The 26853-nt window shown below is 34.6% G+C and overlaps 1 protein-coding gene across 2 annotated transcripts in view; it reads left to right on the top strand.

The window, feature by feature from the left end:
• Positions 1 to 26853, top strand: part of LOC129793636 (nascent polypeptide-associated complex subunit alpha, muscle-specific form) — a 66019-nt gene that overhangs the window by 24615 nt on the left and 14551 nt on the right. The window contains exon 3 of one of the 2 annotated variants that reach the window (XM_055833799.1): positions 10319 to 10362. The exons of the other annotated variant lie outside the window; for it this stretch is intronic. The gene's annotated coding sequence lies outside the window, so the exon portion shown is untranslated. The remainder of the gene's footprint in view (positions 1 to 10318; positions 10363 to 26853) is intronic. 2 annotated transcript variants of the gene reach the window in all.

Below are 26853 nucleotides of genomic sequence, written 5' to 3'. Positions count from 1 at the left end.
ATCCTAAAGAATTTCCTTCAATCTGATGAATCAAAATTAATTTAATAAGTTTAATCAATTTTTCTTAAATTCTTTTCAAGAAATAATCACCAGGCGCCTCCACTTTTATTTTCTTTCAAGTAAATACAAGAAAATCTCTTGTAATAATTACCTACCCCGCATGTAATTATCTAGTGGTTCTTGTGCAGAGAATTTAACCCCATTTACCCCCTTAATGTGATATATAGTTTATGATTTGATGATTTTAGCAGCAGCAAATGGCAAAATCATACATTTTGCGTGGAATTATCTCTCAAGGGAGTTTCTGCATGAAATTCCTCTTATTTTTGTGAAATATGTAGTGTGTGCTTACTTGGTAGACGAGGTGGAAAATAGGGAGAGTTTGAGCACAAGCTGAGAGATGAGGAGTGGTGTGGGGGCATTCAAGACGAGACACTCGCTCAATGTGCTTATGGGGGTCTTTTTGTTCGTCTCAATCGCAAGAATCACGATCACACACAGGGCGAGGGGAGGGAAGAGCGCGGTTTTCCACAACGCGACCGGCCGGATTACCTTCAAATCGGTCGAAAAGCCTCGGAATTGTCTTCGCCACAGCGACACACACATATCTACAGTCTATCTATCTATATATACAATTAAATGTGAATTTATAAATTAACATTCCGACACATGTTCTCACTCTCCATTTGCCTCTGGGACAGTATGCGCAGCATTTTGAATTCTATGCGGTGCTCTATTGAAAATATAATATTCACGCGATGATTTATCTTCTCTTGAGATCAGCCCTCTGTAGGGATCCTTTATAGAGAAGGGGGTTGAATCATCCCCCACAATATTTCAATGTCTTCCTTAAAATCTCTCTAACCAAATCTGGGTCATCTCGCAGTGAGTTTGCAAAGAAAATTGTCCCAATTTCGCAAGGAAGACCCTCAAAGTCAGCCAAGAAGAGTATTGCAAAAGACTTTAAAAAAAAACTCGCCCATTGCATTTCGCTCCATGATGAAATTTTCTTTTTTACTTCATGCATTTAATACACACATTGGAGGCGTCAAAATAAGCACAAAAGAGGTACAAAAGAATACAAAAAAAAAAAACGAGGCAATTATTGGTGGTTTGAGAGAAAAAATTGCCATTTTTTTCAAGAGGTGTGTGTGGTGAAAAATGATGAAGAAACCACCGATGACCTTCAAACACTTGAGAGTTTTATTAACTTCTTTTGTCCTCCAACTCTTTTCGTCTATTTTCCGCTGAATTTTTTTTTTATTTTAACACGCTATGTGTTTTTTGGACGTCGAAGGGAGCGGCGGCGGGAAAATGGACGTCTTTTCACGTGCAACACGAAGAAAATTGCGGAACACGTTATTTGCACGCGGGCTAATTTTGGTCTTGTGATGAATCACATTCGTTATTTTTACCTCAAATTTTTTATGAGGTTTTTCCCCCCAAAAAATTTGGGAAAGTCAATGAATGCTAAAACATTTTGCTGATTGAGGGATTTAAATGATTGCCAAGATCGGTGGAGTTGAATTAACAATAGATGGCGGTAGTTGCATAGCAGAAAAATAGGTTAGAACATTTGGAAAATTAATTTAAAGTTATTTAAAAAATATATTAAAGCAAATCTTTTAATTTTATTTGCAATGAAAATTGTCTTTTCATTTTTCTCATGAATAAAATAATTATTTCCATCAATCCTCTATTAAATTTTTTCAACTAGATGGCACTGATTTTACCTCTATTAATAACATATAAAATCCCCACTATATTGATTACAATACTACCTACAGAATGAACTTTTAGCAAATTATATACACAGAATATTCGATGATACAAAAAAGAGCAAATCATCATCCACCCACAGTCATTGAGCAATAAAAAGCCGGCGTGTCGAAAATGGTCAGTCGTCGCCCTCTGAGCACAGGTTATTGGACGCGTCGACGAAATTTTTCCTCGCCCACATTCACCCCCAACCCCACGTGCCCTCCGCGTGTCAAGGGAAAATCACTCAAACGCCCATCGAGCACCCAGAGTCAACATTATGTATGCAATATAATGTTTGTTTCAAAGCAAAAATCAAAATGTTTCTCCCTCAACCCTTTTCATGGCGTTTTTTTGCGGAGTTTTTTTTTTCATTATGTCCACACAGACTGTGAGCGGGGGTGGGGAGGTACTGACTGAGAGGGCCAAGGCATAAACCTTGGCGAATTGCTCACTTTCGCAACATCTTCTCAGCTATTTTTTTATTATTATTTTATGCTGTGTGTGTGCTGCAGCTTATCGCGGTGAAACACCTTGATTTATAAAAAAAAACCTTCAATTACACGCAGATTTTATTACGTACGAGACATTACACTGAGATTGAGGTAGTGTTGTGCAATTTTATTGATTTTCTTCTCAATTCAGGTTGTTATAAGAAAAACCCGCCAGTTCGTTAAGGTTTTTCTTTAAATCTTTTTGCGAAATTGAACTATTAAATTTTTAAGGTTATAAACATTTTAGAGTTTTTAAAGAGAATAATGGTGGGAATTTTTTATTAAAAAAAGGGGAAAATGAGTAACATTTTCAAGGGAACAAGATTGTTAAATTGCTGATAATTGGGAGATTATGTTCAAGTGGAGGCGCCTGGTAGAACAAGGCGTCTCCATTAAAGTTTTTCGATAATTTTGCATCAAAGCTAAAGTACCAGGCGCCCCCATCTTGATTTCTAGATGATTTTGGACTGGTTATTATAATTATGTAATTCCAAAATTGCATTAGAATGACTTCAAAATAAGAACTTAGAGAAACCAGCGAGATGGAGGCGCCTGGTGTTTAATTTAAAACTTTTTCTGCACATAATTATTCAAAAATTGTTGTAAATGTGTTGAAAAATATTTTTCCGTTTATAATGGTTAAAAATTAAGATGGAGACGCCTGGTGGTTTTTTAAAGCTTAATTTTGCGTTAAAATTCAAAAAAATAAAACAAGCATGGAAATGCATGTTTAATACATAAAGTTTTGCTTGATATTTTACCTTCAAGTCAACATATATTTATGTAATTAAATCCTTTTATTTAACCTCCGTGTAAACGAAACATTTAATTATTTACTTGTCGAAATATCATGTTGTGGTGGCAAATAAATATATAAGTTCAAAAGTTCACCAAACCTTGAACTTTATTCTGAAAGTTCACAATACAATGCGCCATGAAGGAAACAAGAAGAAAATTTTAAAGAGGACAAACAATCGGAAAATTCTAAGAAAATCACGAAGAACTCATTTTTCTTTCCATGTCAAACTCTTTTAGAAGACATTCGTCTGGAAAGACATTTTTCCGGGGAATTTATAAATAATGCAGAAAAATTTATAAGATGATTTTTTCCTGATGAATGCGGAAAAGTCAAGGGGAACAAGCGGAACGATTTGTTTTGACTATTGATGGATTTTCTGCTCTCGTTTTACTTTCAAACTTTTAAATAAAATATTAATTTAAATGTCACATGATGTATTGTTTACAAATTCAATTTATAACGTCTTCTGCGGGGGAAATTGCAGAAAATATTTGCGGATTTTATGCTGCAAACACGTGCTATTTCAATCGATCTATTTACATTTGTCGGGTTTGTTTTTTTTCATCTATTTCTTTGCGCATTTCTATGGGAATTTATTGCCACACATCATACTCAAGCGGAGATTTATGAATGTCATAATTGCTGAGAATTAGTGGTTTATTTTCTTTTTTTCATCATCTTATTCTCAATGTAATAAGATGTGAGAAAAGAGCAATTTTTTTTGAAGGGGAATTTATTGACACAACTGGCCGTTATTTTTATGACAGTTCTATTTATAGTGACAGTACTTTGTACTTGACAGATGTCAATGTCAAAATGAAGGCACGAATTTATTTTTTTGAGCGGGTTAACTTGAAATATTTCAAATATTTACAATTTGGAATTGAATTTTGTAGCATGAAGAAGGAAGTAGAATCTATTTTTAGCACCATTGAGATAATTATAAAATACACACGACAACTAAATTAGTTTCCCCGACACAATTGTTTTCTCAAATCACTTGAGACGTGTTTGTTTCGTACAAGATAGACTGTTTGCTATTTATTTAATTTGTAAACCGCTAAATTGTTCCCATTAAAATGTAATCAATTAAATAAGAGGAGGTATACAAGGTAGACATTTATTTTATTCAACAGAAATGGGACAATGTGGGATGGATGTGCGGTTTTTTCACAAAAGAAAAGAAATCAAAGAAGAAATGAAGATTCCACCAAAAATTGCAATGTCTTGTTTAGGCATTCTTGACATTATTTAAAATTAATGACATGACATATTTTTGACAGCACTATTTAATGTCACGGCGCACGTTTATGAAGAAAAAAAAACACGGACACACGGCGAAGAAGCAATTTTTATATTCCAATCACAACGTTGTTAATTGATTTACAAAAGAAGGAACGAAAAAACATTTAGGCGGAGTGAGGTGAAGGAGAAATCAGATAAAGAGGTTTGAAAGAAGAATTTTCGGTTTCTCATCCACCATAATATTCGTTGGTTTAGCATTTATAAAGCAACGAATATATAAGATGTGTATTTGTGGAGAGTTTCTCACTTCTTTGTAAAATGATGTCAAGGTGATTTATGGATTACAACCATAGAGGATTCCGTGCACTTTTTTTATTTTATATAATATCGCGCATTTTGTTTCTATACTTTGATGTTATTTTATTAACAGAGAGGAGTTGAAATAAAAAAATGTCCGTGCTGGAGAAGATTCATGCTGAAAATTACCTGCTACGAAAAGAATTAATATTACATTGGCTCAGTGAATTTTCTCACTCTGTAATCGATTTAATTTAAACCACAAACTCATGAGAGCTTAAATTGTATTATAAATAATTAATGAGAATGCGAGTGAAATTGATGGATATGTGGGGAGGTGGAATAATGAGAAAAAAAATCCACTAATGAGAAATTTTCTCCACTTGACAGTTTTATTTACCTGCAAATTTGAATTAAAAAAAACTGTCACATTGACAGATGAATTAAAAATTGTCATCTGTCATACTTAGTTCTGTCACCTAGTGCACTTGTGTCATATTGACAGAAGTTAATCTGACACATGTTCGATAAAATATCAAAACTATCGTAACTTTTTAACGCTTCTCTGGAGCAATTTATTCAACAATTTCCGCTTCAATTCAAACCATTAGTGCGTGCCTTTCATTGGTCTTCGTGTGTCTCGTGCACAACTGGAGAGGTCGACGTGATGACAACAAAAAAGTGAATATTTGACGTAACTGGATCAATTTGAATACAAAATAATTTTACTCATCGACAATTTGCCTGATGCGCGCGAAGATGGTGGATGATGACAATGAATGCACGACCTTCCGCACATAAGTGCTAACCAACCGTCGGGTTACTTCTTGTTGTTTTTTTCTACATACATACATAAGTATGACAATTCCACATGTAAATAAATATATGCAAAGTGCAATTTACAAAATAACCCCATATATGTGATTTTGTCACCATAACCTCCAATTTTGTGGGTGTTTGTTCGGTGATTTAATGGTCCACTTGGGATTTTTCGCAGATTCATTCACATTCACGATGAAATTGAAGCACAGGGAATTTGCATTTTATCGCATTTTGAACTTGGAGCAAAAGAGAAAATGTTGAAGAGGGATTTTTTGGGATTAGTATTTTGCTGATAAATTGAATATTTTAAATTTTTGACAGCATCTTTTGGGAGGGAAGTATTGATTTCTGTCACATGGTGCGCTGTCTGTCTCAGTGTTCAAGATAAATTGAGTTGAAGGCGATAGGTGCAAAAATAGAGTTCTTTTTGTATTGAAATTTTCAAGTGAAGGAGCAAAAAGTATTGGGAAATGAATTTTAAATTAGAATTACATTATTCTAGTGCACTCGTGCATGTTAAATGGGTTTGTATTGCCTCAACCTAGTGCGGATTGTTGACATTCTGTTGCGGTTACCAGATGATTTTTTCTTGTCTTTCTATTTCTCACTCAAAACAAGACTCAAAATCTCAAAGAAATAATTCTCATAGAAAAATTGAAAAGAAAAAAAAATCAAGGATAATTTTTGGCGGGTAATTGAGGTTAAAAAAAATGGCGACGATGTGGAGAAATCAACAAAAAGAAATTTAAGAAAAGCTTTTCATGATAGTTTAAAGAAGAAGTTTATCAAAGTGAAATTGAATGAAAAACTTTTATTACAATCATTTGCATTGTGGCGTGGCTTTTGCTCTCATCTCGACGCTTTTTTGTTGGCTTTCTTTGGGTAAAGATACGGAGGGAGCGATAAAATGAGACATCTTGCATCTCACAAGCTTATTTCTTCTTCTCATTTCTCTCTCTCATTTTCTGGCGCGCCAAAAGTAGGTCAAACAAATACCACAAATCACCATGAGACTCTTAAAGGCAAGTTTTGTGTCTCTTTTAGAGGGAAAAATTCACACTTTGTGCCTCTTGCGATACATCTACTAAACCAACCCGATATCTCCTCCTGACAATTGAATTGAATTAATTACACCGCCACCATTTCCCACGATGATACCATGAATATTCGTGCAAGAAACTTTCATGTCTAAAAGAAATTTTCCTTGAAGAAAAAAGATCTTCCATCTTTAATTTTTCGAAAAAAAGATCAAAAGAATAGATTTTCGGGAATTTCGAGAAGTATCCCGCGGAAATGTCAAAAGAATCCCGAAAAAATGTCAAGCCTGTCAATTCTTTCAAAAACCTTTCAATTAATCACCATAAATAACGAGAAAAAGAGATTTAAAAAAAACTTCCAATTGTCCGCCATTGAGCGTCCTTGGTAAATTGGCCGCCATTCTCTGCATGATAAAACTTTTCGGCTGATGTGGTGAAACTTAAAATGCGGAGCAAATACAACCCAACATACAATATATCTTACTAACCTCTCAATCTGGGCAAGTGAAAGTGTTTCAAATGTGCTCAAACAATTACAACTTTTGCAAAAGAGTTACAAAACAACTTTCTCCTCCATCCGCCAAAATGCCTCGCAGCCAATGAAAAAGACTTTTGCATCATCATTTTGGTCGTGCCGACCGAAAGATTAGCGTTTTAGATGATGGAAGTGATTTATTTTGTGAGGATAGGAGAGAGAGATTGTGAAGTAAGTGGAAATTCAAATTTTCCAAGACATCTTTCAGCCATTTTTCGATAAAACCGTTTAACCCGTGAGAAATTAATATTTAAACTTCAGGGCTTTATTTCAACTGTGTGTCTGTCTGCTGCGAAAAAGGTAGTCGAAGCAATGTCTGCAGGTTGTTTGTGATTCTTATCAAATTGTGATTTTATATGTCTGACATTGTGGCTAGAGTACACGTCAATCAATGTGCTTTCAGTTGGTTAAAGTATAAAGTAAATTTTGTAGTAGGTATGTATATTGTTGGTTAGTATACAGGCGTCAAATTCATTTGTATATATTGATATTTTGTTAATTGAAATCAATGTGAGGTTTATGGCATTGATGATCAAAGTGTTTTGCATTATTAAATGTCAAAAACAAGCTGAATTTTCCGCTAAATCGATAAATTGTCGACGACATCGGGCAGTTTTTATCGATAGGCTTCAGCGTCTTTCAAAATGGCGACGACGCCATTTTTTTTAAACTTTAATTGTCTTCCGAAAATGCAATAAAATTGCAAACTACACCCCAAAATAGCTCATTAATTTACAATCTCAAGTGGATTTACTCTGACAAGGCTGAAAATTTGATAAGATAAATGGCGAAGAAAATTTAAGAGAAACCATCAGCTGATTTTTGAGAAGTCTTATACTATCAGATAAATTTAGCCCATTTGGCCTCATTTAATATCGCGTAAAAAACTTAAAGTTTGAGAGTTTTCTAATCTACCTTCTGTATCGGAAGATTCTCAACAGGTATTCGTGCTTTGTTACAAACTATAAACGATATAATTTTTATAGAAAAGTTTGCAGATTTTCTTCATTTTTGAACCGTAAAATCTTTTTTAATTTAAAATTGTTTTTTTTTAATATGAATAAAAGGAAATATTAAGGTCGATTTTGTCTTAAAAAAAGTCAATAATTACCAGGCGCCTCCATCGAAACCAATTTTATTCAATTTTTTGTCTATCTAATGTAATTGACAGAACCCGGCCTCTCCACTGTTTTTTTTTCTTTTATTATTTCTATTAAATTTAAGTATTTCGGTAATGACCAGGCGCCTCCATCGACGTTTTTGGTGTTATTTTGAAAAGAAAAGCAGCAAAAAGTTCATTATCAAATGTCTTCAACATCATATCTGAATTATTTCTCAAGTTTTTCAGTAAGAATGATGAGAAAATTAACTACCAGGCGCCTCCATCGATGTTCCTAAATTATTTCTCAAATATTTCAATTGTAATGAAAAGAAAATTCATTACCAGGCGTCTCCATGGTAATAAATAGATCTATTCTTGATTTAAAAGAAAATTAAAGACTTTTGTAATAACCAGGCGTCCCCATTGGACTTTCCTCTATTTTTTCTTATTAAATGGAGGCGCCTGGTGATTTTAAAATCCTTCACGTTTGATTAATTTGAGATTTTATCAGTCAACAAATAGCCAAAAAAAGGTTTCTTCTTCCCTTTAAGCACACCAAAGCACTAAAAAGCTCCATAAAAATGACAAATCTACTTTGTACGCCTACCCAAGAGGACAGTCAAGTATTCCACGTCATGTTAATTTGTATTTTATCTGTAAAGAAGTCTCCTCATATACACAAAAGTAGGACAGAGAGAGATTTTTATCACATTAAGGAGATTATGATTGTAATTGATTAATTGCGTTTTCTTTCTTCTTGTGCTTTTTGTAGTGTTCTCCTGTTTTTTTTCTCTTCATTATGTTCGAATTTTGCCCCATGTTGAGGTTAATGAACGTATTTCCCCTTGTTTTTAGTTCTCGCCTTTTTTTCGCCTGCTTCTCTGCGGCTCTCTTCCATAAATTTCAGGGAAGTGAATTTTATGATTTCTCTGTGGTTTGTGAAAGTACCTACATACATAGGCGGGAGAGGGAGGTGAGTGAAGAAGAAGAAAAAAGTTTTCACACAAGGAGTAATTTGATGTGAAGTTTTTCCCGCGCGTCTGGTTTGAGGATAACACAGAAAAAAAGGAAAATTTTCCTCCCGCCTGTTGGTTGTGTCGAAAAAATTTTCCCATAAATTTTGAGAGCGGCGTGAAAATGGTGAGAGAGAGAAAAAAAGGAAGGAGCGCGCGCGGAAAAAAGAATTACAATGCAAATAAGGCCATTGACCTTGGGTAAGAAAAACAGAAAGACAACAACCGATTAGAAGTTGGGTGTTTTATGTGGTGGAAAGCAAAGTGCGACGACGAATTGCTGGCTTTTGTCGGTGCTCATCGGTTTTTTCCTTCATCACACTGCTCAACACCAATACAGCGCCTCAAACTCGTGTGTGGCAATCGAAATCGCGTCGTTGATATTGCGTACAACGCGTTTGTTGTCTGATATACTATTTTGTATGAAGATGTAAAAAAATATAAATTAATACACTTCCAAAGTCTCTCAAATGAGATATTTTAGTTCTCTCGAATACACAGAGAATAATCTCTCATATTCAACAAAGTGCGAGTCAGTTTACTTTTTTTTCTTCTCATAGTTGCGTAAATTGAGCTTTAAATCAAAATTCTTTCCTTAATTTCTTCATGAAAACAGTTAAAATATTCAAATTCAAAAAAGTGCGACTAATTCGCAAAAATTTACCTCAAATCCTGCATTTTGTGGATCAATTTTTCTGTGTGTGAGTTCGCGAACTCTATCAAATGATCCTAAATTAAAGGACGAAAAAAAGGGCTGGGAGAATCAAATAATTACACATTAAACCATCACTAGCGTGTATGGCTCTCACTCTCTTGCCTTGAATATTATTGAAACCATCATGCGTGTGAGCGTTTGTTGAAGAAAATCGTGTGCGCGAGCTTAATGCGATGTGGGGGAAATATATATTCCACCACAAATACTTGTCTGTATTAAAGAGAGTGTTTTATTTCCAATTCAATGGAATGCGTGTTTTATAGGTACGCTCGTACTCTTCCACCCCATGAGTGATTTAATAATAAAATAATTGCATTAGATAAATGATGATGATTTTTTTTTTCATTTTAACCAACTCATCGACTTTTGCTTTGAGCCTCCTCAATTTATTACCATGTTAATTGGTAGAAGTAACTCATTTTCAGGCTCAATGATTTTTCATCATTTTTCTTTCACTTAAAAAACAACCAATAATATGTTTTATTTTTCTTTTCATTCCAGGTGAGAATGCCGTGAGAAGCTCCAGTCTTTTACGGGGTTTGTTTGTAAGTAGAAAAATAACGTTTAATTTGAATTTTAGAAATTGTTTTAAAGGGCTATTCAATAGGAGAATTTTGGTCTTAATTAAACCGTAAAAAGTCAATTTTCTCAATTTTTTCTTATGAGAAAAATCAGCATGAATTTTTCTTAGGCAGAAATCTCTTTTTATTCAGTTTAATATTTTTGGATGGAGACGCCTGGTAATTGCAAAATAAATATCTTTTCCCTTTGCTTTTAAGTTAACCCTTTCTGGCTCAAATTGATTTCAAAACGAAAGAAGAAAATTTGTAGTAATTACGAAATATCTCTCAAAGAAGCCTTAAGAAAGATTTCCTCAGGACAGACTTTTTTAATGACTTTTTTTACTTCATTTACCACTGAAATCTAAAAAAAAATCGATCTGAACGTTCTGAACATAAGAAACTTGAAATTATTTCGTAGAAACTTTCAGAAGATTGAAAAATATGAAAAGTTCGAAACAATTTCTGTGAAACTCGAGAAACTATAAAAAAAACGAAACGCGAAACATCGCGGACTTTTCGACACCATAAATTTACAAAAAATCGTGTCAGAAACTTCTTTTATTCTACACATGTAACAAAGTTCATACAACGTAAAATAGAATGTAAGTAATCAAATTACCAGCCGGGTATTTTTTTTCTGACGCTATTAATATTTTATTACACGTCGCGTAAAAAATAGTTTCGTGTATTTTACAGTGTGCCTAACGTGTTAATTAATTCAACATTTTCCAAGTTAATTAAATAAATCAAAATAAGCCTGAAAATAAGCTTATTTGAGCTTTCTCTTTCATCTCTACACCAAAACATAATGAAGCATCAAGTTTTTCGGATTTATTTATAAAAGAAATTCAGGAATTTCTTGTAAAATAGTTTTGGCTTTAATCTCTTTGGCAATGACATTAAGAAAAATTTTAGGAGTTTGAAAAGAAAGTTATTATACAATGAGGAATTTTTTGATAAAATCTCTGCTTGAACAACTGAAAGAAAAAGATGGTAAAACTTTCCCTAACCCAAATTCCATTAGAGCTTTATTGTGAATTCATTTGATAGAGGGGGCATGTTGTGGCTATTTTGGCCATCAATCTAATTTCTTGCATCATATCGTGAAGTAATTAATAAATGTTGTGTGAGAGACGCTTTTAAAAGTCAAAGTCAAGGATTTTGCATCAATTGAGAGCAAACTCTCAAACACTTTTTGGCAAAAACTTTTCGGTTCAAAGTAAAAGAAAAAAAAAAGTTTTTTTTATACGGAATTGGAGGGAGTCTGAAAGCCAAAAAGTGGGTTAAGTATTTCAATATCACTTTTAAATATTATCTCTCTCTCCTCTTTGCTTTTCTCTCTCATTCTTTATTTTACTTTGTACGTATCATGCCCGGAGACGATGATGGGAATGGGCTATGTGCGAAAGGAGGCTGTCGTGACCGGAAAAAGGGTAAAGGTCACCAATTTGCTATATACATGTTGTGTGTTGTATTCATGCCAAAAGCTATTGAGGTCTCTCGCCCGGATTCATCGGACAAATTTAAATAATTCATCTCCCCTGAGTGGGCGTTAAATGATTTCATTTTCCATCCCTGAATTATTCACACCCGGCGCTAGAAAATAGGGATGGGGGTGGTTTGGTGGTGCTAAATTCCCAAAGTAGAGACGATTATTTTTATCCCTTTTTTCCACCCACACACGCCCAGTAAAATGTCATTGCCTGTTAATCGGATATTTGTCATCCTGTCATGTTTTTTCGACCCTCCTTAAGTTTGTTGTGTGATTTCTTAATTGGCCAAAAGCATCTTGTGGCCAGCACATCATCGTCCCCACAATGTGGTCATTCGCGGAGAGACAAATGATCATTCAGCATGATTTACTTCAAATGTTGCCCATTAAAATTTTAACCGGTTTCCGCGCAAAAGTCGCCAAACGTGGTTCTATCGCAATCCAGGTTGATGTATCAACTTCTTTTTCATGCTACACACCATTGCTGCTATATACCCAAGAGACTTTATATACTTGAAGATCTCCATGACAATTCCAATGAATTTCATTCATCCCCAATTGGTGAGAGACTTGACGCAGGAATTTCTCAAGAATGATGCTTTTTGTACTTTTTTGATTATTTTGAATCATCCCATTCGTGACCCAATTCGTGGAATTTAAAATGATGCTCATTGTGGTTTTTAGTTTTAAATTTTTGGCAGTTTAACGATTAAGTGTTTCTTTTTGACATTTAAAAGAAACTGTCAAATTGAGGTACTGTCAATTTCTGTAAATGATTTTTCATGAATAGATTTTTTTAAAAAGTTTTTTTTAGAGAACTTCTAACAAATAGTTTTGATATTAAAAAAAAAACTTGATAAATTGTCTGAAGGAGGAATATTTTTGACAGGACTTTTTTGACAGAATATTTTTAACAGGACTTTTTTCACTTTTTTGACACACTTCACGGATACATTGTGGTTCTTAGCAGTTTAACAATTCTTTTTTTTAATTTAAGAGAATCTGTCAAATTGGGGTGATGTCAATCTTATAAATACTGTCATTTATTAGATTCTGTCAAATGACTGTCATGATGCGTAATAAATTACCCGACTGGCCATATATTCTCTTACCGATCGGATTAATTCGAAATTATTTTTAATTTTTTGAACTTATATGACAGATTTTAAGGAAATTATTAAATTTTTTTTTTATGAAATTGAAGTATTGTCATTTTCTAAGTAAGTTTTCTAAGTATTTTCTAAGAAAAGTAAACTAAATTAAATTTAAGGACAACATTCATAAGAAATTCAATTAAACCTTTAAAATTTAACCTCGAGTAAATTGTTAAAAATGTAATAAATCTACAAAAAAAAACAATTTTTTCCTCACGTCTTTTCCATTGATTGTATTTACCTCACATTCATCCATCCGAAAATACCAATCACGCCTCAGCGGCTTTTACTTTTGCCATCGCATTCGAAAGAGGTTCTTTTTGTTGTTGTTGCATTTATTTTAAATCCAATCGACAAGAGAAGGTCTTGCCAAACATGATTTCATTCCCTAAAGCGTCTTTAGCAAATTCCTCCTCAACAATTCAATCGATTATTGTTAATTTTTGGCGTTGTTAAATATTCCAAAAGGAGGATCTAGATTTATTCAAAAATTCAGGCAAAAGATTAAAGAATATGAAGAGAGAGAAAAAATATTCTTAAGCGTGTTCTCTTAAGGGCTTTCTGGCCTTGAAAGATGCGGAGAAAAAGTAAAAGGTGAAGAAGAAAGGGCGGAAAATGAAAACAAAGAGATGTTGGAAGTTTTTCCTCATGGGGGAATCAAATAAACTTTCATTTGGTGAAGATATCAAGCGACATTTCCGCATTGAATAAATAATCCTCGTTCTTCCATGCTTCTTCTCCGAGAGTTTCTCCACTTTGGCAATTTTCTTATCTCATCGCGCCATGTTTTAATCGTTTTGCTTTTTGCACCTTCTCCCCGCGGGTTTTACTCCAATATTATGTACATTGTTGTATGTATAACCATCACACACCCCAGGCTGGTAAACATCTCGCGGAAATATTGTTTACAATGTGCCAAAGTGGTCTACTTTAAATCCCTCCCTCTCTCTCTCGTCAGCAATCGCAGTTGAGGATCGCACGCATATTCACGGATAATCGATTACCATGCACTTCTCATCTATATAAAATAATAAACTAAAAAGCCCCTGCATTTCAGACTGGATAAATTTATGATTAAATCAATGAGCAAACATTTTGATTCTCGTTGAGTAAATTTTTTCAGAATTTATTTTTAGAATTTTTCCTTAACTCATCCTAATTTTCACTCTTCTGCGTGAAATGTTTTTTTTTTATCTCACCACCATGACTCTCCTGACACAGAAATGTCAAAGGTTACACGCTTCTGATTACCATCTAAATCAGATATAAAATTGTACATAACAAGATTTCCCTTTAGCTTAAGTGATTCCCTTTTAGAGCGCGTGTAGGTTGCAAAAGTTTCCATGGCGATTCACTTGAGTTGAATGTTTTTGAAATGTAGGAAAGCAATAATTCCATTAAACTCCTTCCAGTTTTGTCACAAAAATGAAGTTAAATTGGTATTTTAAAGGAGATATTAGTTGCTTCGGTTGCTTCCATTTCATCTTTTTGATGGGCGGAAGAAATGGCTGAATTATTTGAAAAAAGTCTTGTCAGAAATATTCTGTCAAAAAAGTCCTGTCAAAAATATTCGTTCAAAAAAGTCCTATCAAAAATATTCTTTCAAAAAAGTCCTGTCAAAAATATTCTTTCAAAAAAGTCTTGTCAGAAATATTCTGTCAAATAAGTCCTGTTTAAAATTGTTCTGAAATATAGGTTTTCTGTCAAAAAGTACTGTCAGAAAATGTCCTGAAAAAGAAATCTTAATGAAATAGTCTTGTATAAAAATATTTCGTTGTAACTATGTAAATATTTTCAAAAAAAAATGCTATTCAAGAGAAACTGTCTTGCTTAAAAACAATCCATTCAAAATTAATTGAAATTTTCTTAAATTCTTTAAAAAATTCTTAAATATAGAAATATTAATAAAATATTCTGACAATTGTCTGTCAAACAATATTCATTTAACATATTACAAAGTTCTGGCGCAACTAAATTCAAGCCTTACTTAAACGGCATTGTTTCAAATACACCACATTCTCTCTTTCCCAAGCTGTACTTAATTTTTCTAATAGACGCCCCCCTGGGGGGAAGCATCTCATTGCTCCTTTGAGCGTGAAAATTAATTTATAATGCCATTCTTCTCTTTCTCTCTTCACGGAGCAACAAGGAAAAAATTGTCCCATTGAGTTTAACATTTTCCATCTACTGAGAAAGTTTCCAGCAACAACATTACGCCCCCTCATAGAAGTTTTTCTCTTTTACTGCCACTTTCCACCCTTTCGTCCTCCAAACATTAAGCGGGATTTTGAAGTGCCAAAACTTTCTCCCATGGAAATAAAGTCACAATTTAATGGTGAAAACTTTTTACTTTTTTACTCGTCTAGTCATAAGATTTGATTGTTCCTGCGGCTGCAAATCACTTTTACCCGTTGCATTTTGAATAATGAAAGTTTTGACATTTGCTGATTGTCAAAGAGTACTGTCAAATCGCTCCTGTCAAATTTAAATTAAACTGTCAGTCTTAATGGGTTTTTGTCTGTGAGAAGATTCCACCGTCATGGTGTTCTTGTGGGGAGAAATTGCTACTAAAGCACAGGAGAAAAAAAACGAAGACTTGCTAAAAAGAAACCCACGATACAATGTATATAAATAAAAAGAAAACTAACGGTGAAGTCGATCTCTATTTTTCTCCTCAAACTATATACACATTTTCTTAATTCTACATTCAACTTCTCTCTCTCACTGGCGCGCATTTCTTCGTGCGGTAAGAACTTGAAAATTGAGTTCAACACACAAGTACATGCGGCGGGGCATGTTGAATAGTTAACAGCCAAGCGCACACACCAAGCTAAGAAAATGGCAAATTTATAATGCAATCGTGAAAATATACACCGATACATTCAAATGAGGCAAACCAAGAGAAAATATTGTACACAAGAAATTACATTTCGTGCAAGAACGGGTCGCTCGATGGCTGTAAATTTTCCTTTTAGTCAGTGAATTTTGTTGGCAAGTGACCCATTTCTGCTCTATTGGTGATGAAGATGAATTTTTGCTCATAATTTTCTTTTTTTTATTACTTGTTTTGTGCTTAATGCTTTACTTTTGAATGTTTTTTTGGAGTTTGTTCTTTTTTTGAAAATTCCATCCGTTACATCGCCATATTTGGAGCGAAATAAAATGCGGAACTCGCATCGGGTAACCCCAAACAATCAATTTTGTATTGTTATTGTTTTCTCTCACGAACAATCAATGGCGGACCAGGCGCAAAATACAGTGAGAAAGAAACAAAAATTGACTTCAGAAATATATCGAGGAAATAAATCTCAATCTTACCGTGGTACAAGAAATGTAATAAATCGTGTAACGGGAACTTTAAATTGATATTTTGTTCACAGATTCTCTACTTTATTTTTTTTTCTTTTCTTATTTTCTCTTACCTCTTCACCATCTTCCAGGTTTCTCATTTTCACTGACGTCTTTGCCTCTATTTCTTTCCCATTTATTCATTTTGGCAGAAGACTTTCAATTTGAGAAATTATTGCACCCGGAATGGTATTTTTCCGGTATTATGTGTTGAGTGTTTTCTTAAGCACAACCCCCCGTAGCTATAAATACGCGCGTTTTATCGGAGAAATTGCCAATGTCCATAACCTACAAAATCAACCTTGACCCACAAATGGGGATGCCAGTGCGATGCGAGAGAATTTCTCATTTTTCATGACTTTTTTTATATTCATTCCACATTGTCGGCACAATTAAAAGAGTAGAATGGCGGGGGTGGCAAAAGGAGGATAGGTGGGAAAAAAACGATGATGCAGTGAAAATCCACAGTCGTGACATCTGGGGAAAAGGGGAAAAAACGTAGTCAGGAAGAGCATAATATACAACAAATGTTTATTTCATCCGGATATATTCCGCAATTTGTTTTGCTTGACAGTTTCTTTGCATTTTCTCGTGAAAAAATGTACAAAATTGATTGCCATGGTGTATTTAATTCCATTTAGGGACGGAGAGAACTGAAAAAAAAAAACATGGGGAAAAAGTGCTGACACGGATATTGAATAAACTTACAACACACACTTATCTGGCAACCCCATTCTGGGATTTAAAATTTTGCAGTAAAAGCGATTTCTTTTTTTTTCCTATTTAAAAGTTGAAGAAATTCTTTGTTTTTTGGAGTATTTCTTTGGAAATTAAGAGGTAAAAAGTTTTTTTTTTAAATCTTATTAAAAGGAATAGAATTTCATTAAAATTTAGGGTTTAATTTTTACCAGTATAGAAATGGAGCAATGCGGTAGTTAGTCTCACAGATTTAATTAAATCCGTGTCAGCCGGGTTAGTATTTTAATTAATTAACCTTTTGAGCAAGATTCAATGCCAATTGAAGGTTTTTAAAGGAAAATATCATTACCTGAGAAAAAGTTAATTAAACCTTGTTTATCACTGGTAAAAATAAAACACTAAAAGTTATGGGTTTTAATGTTTATTTATTATCATTATTATTTTACATGTTTATGTTTATTTACACAAATTTTCCACATAAAAGAAAAATGTAAACTATTGGAATGAATATTGTGATTTTCGACGTGTAAAAAATGACATGTCATTTATCTTTGGCATAAAATTAATTAGCCAAGGATAATTTTACACACCATAAATTTAATGTTTTGCATTTATTTTCCCCTCAAGCTCAACTCTCTGTGCAAATATATGCAAAATTCTCACTCCATGTACATACACACAAAAGCTTTAAAGATAAAGGGTTAATGTGTAGTACCGCTGGTACTAACTGTCATGGTATAGGACAGATTGGCTTATGAGTGTGGGGTTGGCGGGAGTCTTAAGGTGACTCTCTCTCCCAACCACCCTAGTACGGTTGGCTCAGTTGCTCGTGGGCCATGGGGTCGTACGGACGGACCCCCCCCATAAGTCTGAATCGTAGTACCTGGCTATGACAATTGGTATCTCATTGTCAGGTATTTTACAATTCAGATGTGGGATTAGCCCAAAACTCGTTCGCGGAAGTGGAAAAGTGCGTGTACGTAAAATTCGTGCGAAAATTCGCGAGTGAAAATTCCATGGCGTCACTTTGACGTCACCGTATGGAATTCGCGGAAAAAAGTCGATCGTTTGGGACTTTTGTGGCGTGGACAATCCGCGTTGGGGCACCCGTGAGTGCCGTTCATAGTTTTCTTGTCGGGAAAAGCGCCGCGTTCGGTGAAAAAAAAAATCGTTGAAAGTCGCGAGAAAATGCGTGACATTTTGACATGTCGTGGCGTGTTTGCCGCGAAATTGAGGGGAAAAAAGTCCTTCGCGGGGCTTTTCCGTGGCATGGGAATTCGTGTAGTGTTTTCCGTCGCATGTAGAAAACGCGTCAGTCGCGGAAAACTGACCGTTTGTGGAAAATTATGACATTTTCGGGCGTAATTTAAATGCGCAAAAACGCGGCGTGAGTGAAAAAGAGAACAATATGTGTGCGTGTGCTAGAGCGGCGCGCGCATGGAGGGTACGCGTGTATGTGTGAGCAGCAGTGAGGAGCGCAGCAGCGAGTGACGGCATTGAGCGGCCAGAGAGCATCACACACACACACACACTCACACCAACAGGGCCTGCATCGCACAGCGAGCCTGGCACGCTGAGCAGGATGCGGGGAAGAGATACATGCACCGAATGCATGCAAAATAAAAGAGAAGGGAAAATCGCAAGTATTTTCTTCTAGATTGGAGAGTGGTATTCTCCAAATTGGTTTTCTTGATATTATTGAATTTTATTTCAATGTTAACCCTGAAAAGCGCTTTTCAACCCCCTGTTATTCTCTTGATGTTGAATTTTATGTTTATATGTAAACATGTATAGGTTAAGAGAATTTGATGGAAGATTGCCTTATAGATGTTTAAGGAAAATATGAGAAAGTATTTGAGTTGTATAAGAATTATGAGGAACCAATGAGTTGAAATTTTCATGAAATTTGATAGAACAAAATAAAATAATGAAAATTTCAGAGTGGAAAAATTATTGGTTGAATTCTTAGGCAACGTAAAATAATGTGAATTTTCCTTTCAGCACAAAAAAAGAAGAAATATGAAAAAAAAAGTTTGTTTTATTTCTGTGTATGAAATTTAATGTTTCGGAACTGAAGATTGCATAAGAATTGAAAATTAAAATTCCATCAAGGTTGAAAATTTCAGAATAGAAAAATGAAAATTTCACTGAATTTAAATGATGAAAATAGGAAAGAGTATAAGTTCTGATTTCACAAAAATAAAAAATAAAAATAAATAAGGAAATTTTCATGATGTTGGGAATGAAGAAAATTCCATAAAGTTGAAAATTGCATGAAATTTTAAAGTAATTGAAAAATTGTTAAAAACAGTGAAATTTAAAAAAAAAAAAAAAAAAAAAAAAAAGAGTGAATTAAAAATTTCATTAAAGAGAAATTAAAGTTAGTTGGAATTTTCAAAAGGAGATGGATAAGTGAAAAGATTTTAGCACAATTCTTATGCAATACGAAGATTAAGGAAAATTTGGTTTTAATGTCAGTTTACCATATTGCCAAGAATTCTCACAAATGAGCTTGGTTAAATCAATGGTGAAAATGTGAAAATTTGTGAGGAAATTCGATGAAATAGTGACAAGAATCTACTGAAAAAGGAAGGATTTAATGCAGAAGTCCAACAGTAGGAGTCACGAAGGCAATAAAGATGAAACTCAAACAGGAACAACGAATTGCTTAAGGGAAGAGTTCAAAATGATACTAACGGATTTTAAGCAATCGTTGAGAAGGAACTGGGACTCTTCTTGAAAAAAAAAAAAGGGGGAAGAGTTGAGGAATTTGGCCATTTGAGAACAGGCCATTTGAGAAGTGGATCAGACCGAGTGCAAGGATCTTGGCACAACACTCGACGGTATCCAGGGATGATCTCAAGGAAGTTTATGTTGGACCGTGATAAAGTGTGTCAGGTTAGGAGTAGTGTTTCTCTTCGGAATAGGGCTTACTAAAGCATTAGATATCTGGGTGAAACGAAGTCCGTTAAAATTATTGTTTCACACAATGAGGTATCAGGAGAAGAGAAAGGTGCCTGTGCACATGGAAGAGCAATTCACTATGTTTATGTGATCAGTAGAAATACTGTGATAAACTGGCTCTTCAAGCATCCATAGAACCAACCTGATGTCTCAGTAGATATGGTAGAATGGATGAATAAGAATGTAGGTCTGGGCGATCAATGGACGCATTGTAAGCTAGATAAGACATTCAGGTCATGTATCTATGCAACCAGTTAATACTAAAGACAACATTCATGAGTCTTCGTTGATTAGATGATATATAGATTCATGAGTCTGTGAGTAAATGATACTGGTGTAGATAAAGCATGACGAGGTTTTCGCGGAGAGGCATCATGCTTGCATGGTGGGCCTGTTACGTTGAAAACCTGAAATGTCGTATTGATTAACATCAATCCAAGGTTAAGGTCCAAGGTTCTTGATAGTTAGTCATACGACGAATGGTTTCTCGGAGACACTAGTCTCTATGGAACGAGCTTACGGTTCCTGGAACTGGGTAAGCTAAGTCTAGACATATGTTCCATGAGAAACAAGTAACATGGCGAAAGCTGTGTTGAGAGAACCTTCTGTAGGTTCATGGGTGTGATGATTTTGTGTCACGTGCACTGGCGTACTAAATCAAACAGAACCCTTGTGTACTTGGGCTACCAGGTACGGTTCCATTAGGAACAATTTGATATGATCTTCAGTTTGTGAATAGAGTTGTTGTCTAATACAGACTTGTACTCTATACAAAGGACCGCAGTTGTTATCGCATTCATTGCGAAGTATACTGGTCGAAGATCACGGGAAAATTCGGTCAATCTGTCTTGCTTTTCCTAGCTTGTGCCGAGGACGTCACAAAAGTCAGGAATGGCCGAATGTAGTACCGCTGGTACTAACTGTCATGGTATAGGACAGATTGGCTTATGAGTGTGGGGTTGGCGGGAGTCTTAAGGTGACTCTCTCTCCCAACCACCCTAGTACGGTTGGCTCAGTTGCTCGTGGGCCATGGGGTCGTACGGACGGACCCCCCCCATAAGTCTGAATCGTAGTACCTGGCTATGACAATTGGTATCTCATTGTCAGGTATTTTACAAATGGTTGTTAACCCATTAAGTATTCTCGACACAGAGGGGTAAAAAAAACACACACATAAAGGTTTTAACTTCCCTTCTCTCGATTTTTTGAGCATTATATAAATTGAATATTTATCGCAAAAGTCATAATTTTTGCGGTTAAACAATCGATTTAAACTTCAATTTGGGTCAAAGTGTCTCTCCTCAACACTGATTCACATTTTTCGAGGGTTAACACGTAATGCTTATGTTTGCTGCTTTTTCCATGTATCTCAGTTGTGAGGAGGGAGTATAATATTGCTGCGACGAGAAGGACGGAGAGCCACTGAAAATTTATTGTAAATTCAGCGATAAAGCATTTCGCGATGTTTGCCTTGGAAATTACATACAGTGGATTCAATGATACGTTTTTTATGTTCTCTCCCTCTCATGGCGTCTTTTTTTTTTCAACGAGACGTTTAATGTGTCTGCCGCACACAAACCTGTACGACACCACAGTGTATCGACTCTATCTTTTTCTTTTTACCTGCAATCTCTTCTCGAACGACGTTGTCTCATGAATTATTCCTCCCGCATTGTCACCCCAAACTTTATGTCCTTTCATCATTCTCCTTGGATCATCTCAACCTTTGAATGATCCTTTGAAAATCATAAATTCCCTGTATGGCCGGTCGGGTTCTAATCATCGGGATGTAATTAAATACCAAAAGAATCAGGTAGAAAAAGACAACTTTATGCACTGTAGAGTAAAAAAATAAAAAGTGTGATGAACTTCGCTTTCTCTTGGAGTTATACTTTTGTTATTGGACTTCTCGCGCATTTGTCTTTTCAACTTCTTTTCCTTTTCTCATGTCTCAACGCGCGCGGCCCCTTCTCTCAGTCAGTGAGATTTGTTGTGGTAATTCACTGCCTCTTGGGATGGGTGATCAACTGGTTGAGATGGAGGGAGCGCAAAGAAAGAAAAAAAACCATCCACACACTGCAAAACGAGTTTCATCCGCGATTATCTATTCCTTTTATTTTTTACACAATTTGCCGACAAGATTTTTCTACCCATAGGCATGTGCGACCATTCGCGTAAGAAATTCATACATTTTTTTCTTCTTGTTTATTTATGTATTCTCCCACATTCACGTGCTCTATCGGGTTTTCTTTCACGCGTATCTCCTCAATTTACATAGTTGATTTAATCTCTGTGTGTGAAAAAATAGCTCAATTCTTGGGGTTTTATTGGATTAATTCCTGAAAGTTTGATATTTTGACATTTGATAGAATTGAAATTTATTTTTTGACATAAGTTACATTTTTGATAGTTTGGAAAATTTACATTAATTACTCATTTAATTGATGACGCTTTTAGTTTTATTGGATTATGAATTTTTTTTGTTAATTTTTGACATTGAGTAATTTGACAGATAGGAAAATTGACAGCTTTTATTGTTTACTAGTAATTTTTGTTGTCATTATTAATAGAATATGGAAGGATTTATTTTAATTTTATTTGTTTCTTTGTTTAAAGTCTGATTGTTCTGATATTTGGCCTTTTGACTTAATTTAAAAATTTTGACAGTTTAACGTATTTGACTTATTCATTATCTACATCATAGAATAGATTACGTTTCATTTATGAATTCAGCATAGATTACGCCGCATGAGAATAAGCTATGGTAAGAAGGGAGAAAAGATAACATTTTGGTGTCATATCAGAGTCTATTAATTCCATTTACTTTTCCCTCCTTCATTCTCTATTCCATAGGTATATATAATTTTTTATACATTGTATACATGGAAGAGAAATTTCCTTGTCAAACACACACTTCACTGCATAGACATACAACTGTAAAAAATTATATATCTACACAACATTTGCCCCCTTCTCTCGATTTTCTCAATTTTTCTTACATACATTCAGTTTTTTTTTCTGTGCTCTCTTTTGCATCATTTATAACCTTCTCACTTGCACTGTACGTACACGTGTGCGAGGGGGAAAAGTGATTGGGTTGTTGTGATTGTGCGAAAGAGATGCATAAAAACAACGTTACATAGTGCAGCAATCAGACCTCTATTTGTTTATGTAATAATTGAGGTTAGTTTGGTAATTCAATTTGAAATTATACATTGAAAGAGAGAGAGGAAATTGTGTGCAATGAGAAATTCAAAATGTACACACATAAAACATAAATTTTAGCGCTTTGGTAATGAAGTAAGATGTACCTGTCATAAATTACATGTATCTGTCATCCTTTTGACACCTGTCAAAGGATTTTTGACACATCCTTGAAAAAATTACGCGTAGGATTGCGACGAGTAAAAAATTAGGACATGGTTAGCGGAAAATTATTAAATGAACATTGAAAAACTTACAAGATGATGCCCTATTTATTCCAAATGTCAGTGTCAATTATTCCTAAATGGCGTGAATGAATGAAAAACTCTCTGCGTTCCAAATTCACAAAAGTATGACGTAAAAAAAATGGTGTCCCAAATTGCCATGGCATGATTTTTATCCGTAATATAATATATATTTCATTTTGACTCTAAATTCAATGAGAGCGGGAAAAAAATGCAGATTGGTGGCGATTGTGAGAAATGTGTCAGGCACGTGTGCGGGGGCTGAGAGTGAAAGAGAGTGCGGTAAATGGGTTAATTTGGAGATAAATAAATACACAAGTGCACTCTTGTTGGGAGTTTAAAAAAAAAGCCCGCCAATTGTGAAGAAAAATGAGGAATTCTTTCAACCGTAACCACACTCAAGTCCCCCCTGGTGCTGAAACCACGAGAGAAACTTCGCCATTTCTGCAGCCAAAAATGGGCGAAGAATGATTTTTTCATTGAGATAAGAACTCTCGTGGAATTTCCTCGTGATTGCTCCATTAATTAGCGCATAAATTGAGGGCGTGCTTTCTGTCGGAAATGGAATGGACTTCCATACGTTGACCGTGGTCAAGGATATACGAGGGTATCCTCATTGTTGGAAATTTTATTGTTCGTTAATTTTTGGGAGAGCTCTGGTGGCTTTAAATATTTATCTAGGGCGCCACCTGTTGTTCTATTTGATTTAAAGCGACATCTACCTTTTAAAATTTATTTATTAAAATTGTTTATTTTTGGAATTTTTCCTAAGATGCTTTAGAGGTTATGTTTTTAAAGATTTTCAAACTAGTTAAAGATTTTTTTTATTTTTAGTAAATATTTTTCTTTGTGTCGCCATCTATTTGTTGAATTTTCTGCAAAGTTTTCAGCGCTATCTATTGGCTAAAATATCGCATAAATACTGCCATTTATTGACTAAATTCTCATCCTTTTTTTTCGTATCTAATTTGTATTATTAAATTACAGACTTTTTTTTGAGAAATTAAAATTTTTTGGCGCCATCTGTGAATTATGTTTGTGTCCAAGAAAAAGACATTTTTTCCTTAATTCTTTTTTATAATTTTTCTGAAATCTCTTTAGAACCGTTAAATATTCTAAAAATCCCGTACTTTATTAGTGGTTTATTTAATACGTCAACGGTTCAATTTTCATTCTTCATGCTCCATCTGATGGCTAATTTGTTACTATGGAGTGCCATCTGTTGACTAAACTTTCTTTCTAAATCATTATCTTTCAATCAATATCCTTTTCAGCGTAAATATTTAATTTAATTTCACGAATTCAATGAGTTATTGTACCAACGAAAGCGTAATTAATGAAATTTCACAATTTTATTCTATTTTGTAACAAATCCTCAGCGCCACCTGTTGTCTAAATTGCATTCATATGGCGCCAGCTATTGTATAAAAATTATTTTCGCGGAAATTTTAAATTATTTTCAAGCATTTCAACAATTTTCAACGGGGCGACAAAACATTTCAATAGAAATTACCGGAATTCCCACGATGCTATTGAGTGAAGGTAATTTGTCGTTTCATGTGAAATCAATTCACTTTTTGAAATAAATTTTACGGAGAAATTTTGTCACGCGAATTGTTTGCTAAAACGGACGGTTAGACGGACGCAGTTTATTATGTATTTCCTCGTTAGTTTTTTATTTTTGTTAATTCATGCATTCCGTGTCCTTGGCTATGAGGATTATTTCCTCGCGTTGATTTAGCGTTGATGTTGGCGCAATTATTTTATTGGAAAATACGTGTGGTGTTGTTTTATCGGGGAGGCACAAAGAGTGAGAGCGAAAAACCTCTGATAAGGAAATTTCTTGCTTTTCAATCTCATTTTGTAATTTTGAGGTCATTGCCACGTGTGTGGGTGACTTGCACGTTTCTCACTGCTTCACATGCCCTCAAGTTAGAAGAGACGCAAAAGGTAGGAAAACACACAAAATTCGTACAAAAAAAACAAGAAGAGCGCACACAAGGGGTTAGGGGTGAAGGAAATAAACCAAAATAGGAGGAAATGTTTATGCGTGGGTGATTGAGAAGGTGATTTAAAATTAAATCATGACAAGATTTATTTCTGGCGCAATTTTTATGAATCACACTGTGAGGTAAATTATGCTACAATTTTTTTTTCTTTTGCTCTCTCGCAATATTCTCTCTACATGGCAAATGATGGTATACATCGGAAATAGATGCCAAAATAACATGACGAACCCACCCACGCTTGTAGCTGTTAACTTTTGCATCACTGAGACATGTTAATTTCCGCACAAAAATTCGTGTTTTTAGAGCAAAATTCAGTGGAGGAATTAATCCTGCATTGCTCTTGTGCAAGAAGGAAGGAATCTCCTCGTGGTTGTTGAATGTAATAATAATAAATAATGAGGAGGAACGAATTGAGGGAAAAAAAGTAATTGAATCTCAATCCCCATGACAAAGGACTCTCGGATGGCGCTTTTCGCTGACTACATATGGAGGATGGGGGCTTGTCTCGGAGTTGCGCGTCGACGCAACATCTCGTGGATTTTGGGTGGGAGGAGGAGGGGTTCACTCAATGGGTGGTTCCCCCGGGAGATAGTGCTGAAATGGAGTTTTCTTTATTTTTTTTTTTCTTGTTCTCCTTCCTAGAAATTCCCGACGGAAATAGAGAAATAATTCCGCACTTGTTTATGGAATTCACGGGGACAATTTATTAAATATTAAGTTGAGCTTTTTAAAGTCTTTCCTGTGTTGTGTCCTTAAAAGGATATGCAAAAGATATTGAGGAATATTTTAATGAAATCGTGGCGAGGATGAGAATAAATTGTTAATATAAAGAACTTTCTGTTTGAAAGGATATTGAATTCACAGATAATTTTATTTAAGGAAGGAAAAGCTTTTTGAACAATCTTTTTTTAATTTAATTTTAATGTATTGTAGAGACGCCGGGTTGAACCAGAATTTGGATTTAAATGACACTGAAACTTAAATTTTGCGATACTTTTAAGTGGTGGCGCCGGGTCGGGTACAAGGCATCTTGGCGTAAGATTTACTTTTTTCGAATAATTTATAAAGAAAAATACATTTTGAGCTTAATTGTTTAATTTTTTTGACGATATTTGACTAATGCGAAAGCTCTACTGCTCTATTAATTTTATTTGATTTATTATAAGCTAAACTATTTGTTTAAATGTCAAGCTTTTACACTCCAAATTAAGTTTTGAGGTTAGTTTGTCAGCCATCTTTAAAGGACGCTTCATCAGCGTCACAAAGTCGATAAAATAAATTTTCTTATCGACAAACTTATCGATACTTTTTTTCCTTATCTCACATAAAATAATAAAGCTTATACATACATAAGAGAA

The sequence above is a fragment of the Lutzomyia longipalpis genome, chromosome 3 (genome assembly GCF_024334085.1).
Source record: "Lutzomyia longipalpis isolate SR_M1_2022 chromosome 3, ASM2433408v1".
NCBI lineage: Eukaryota > Metazoa > Arthropoda > Insecta > Diptera > Psychodidae > Lutzomyia > Lutzomyia longipalpis.
Note: the sequence above shows the minus strand (reverse complement) of the source record. Positions and strands in the feature narration are given on the sequence as shown.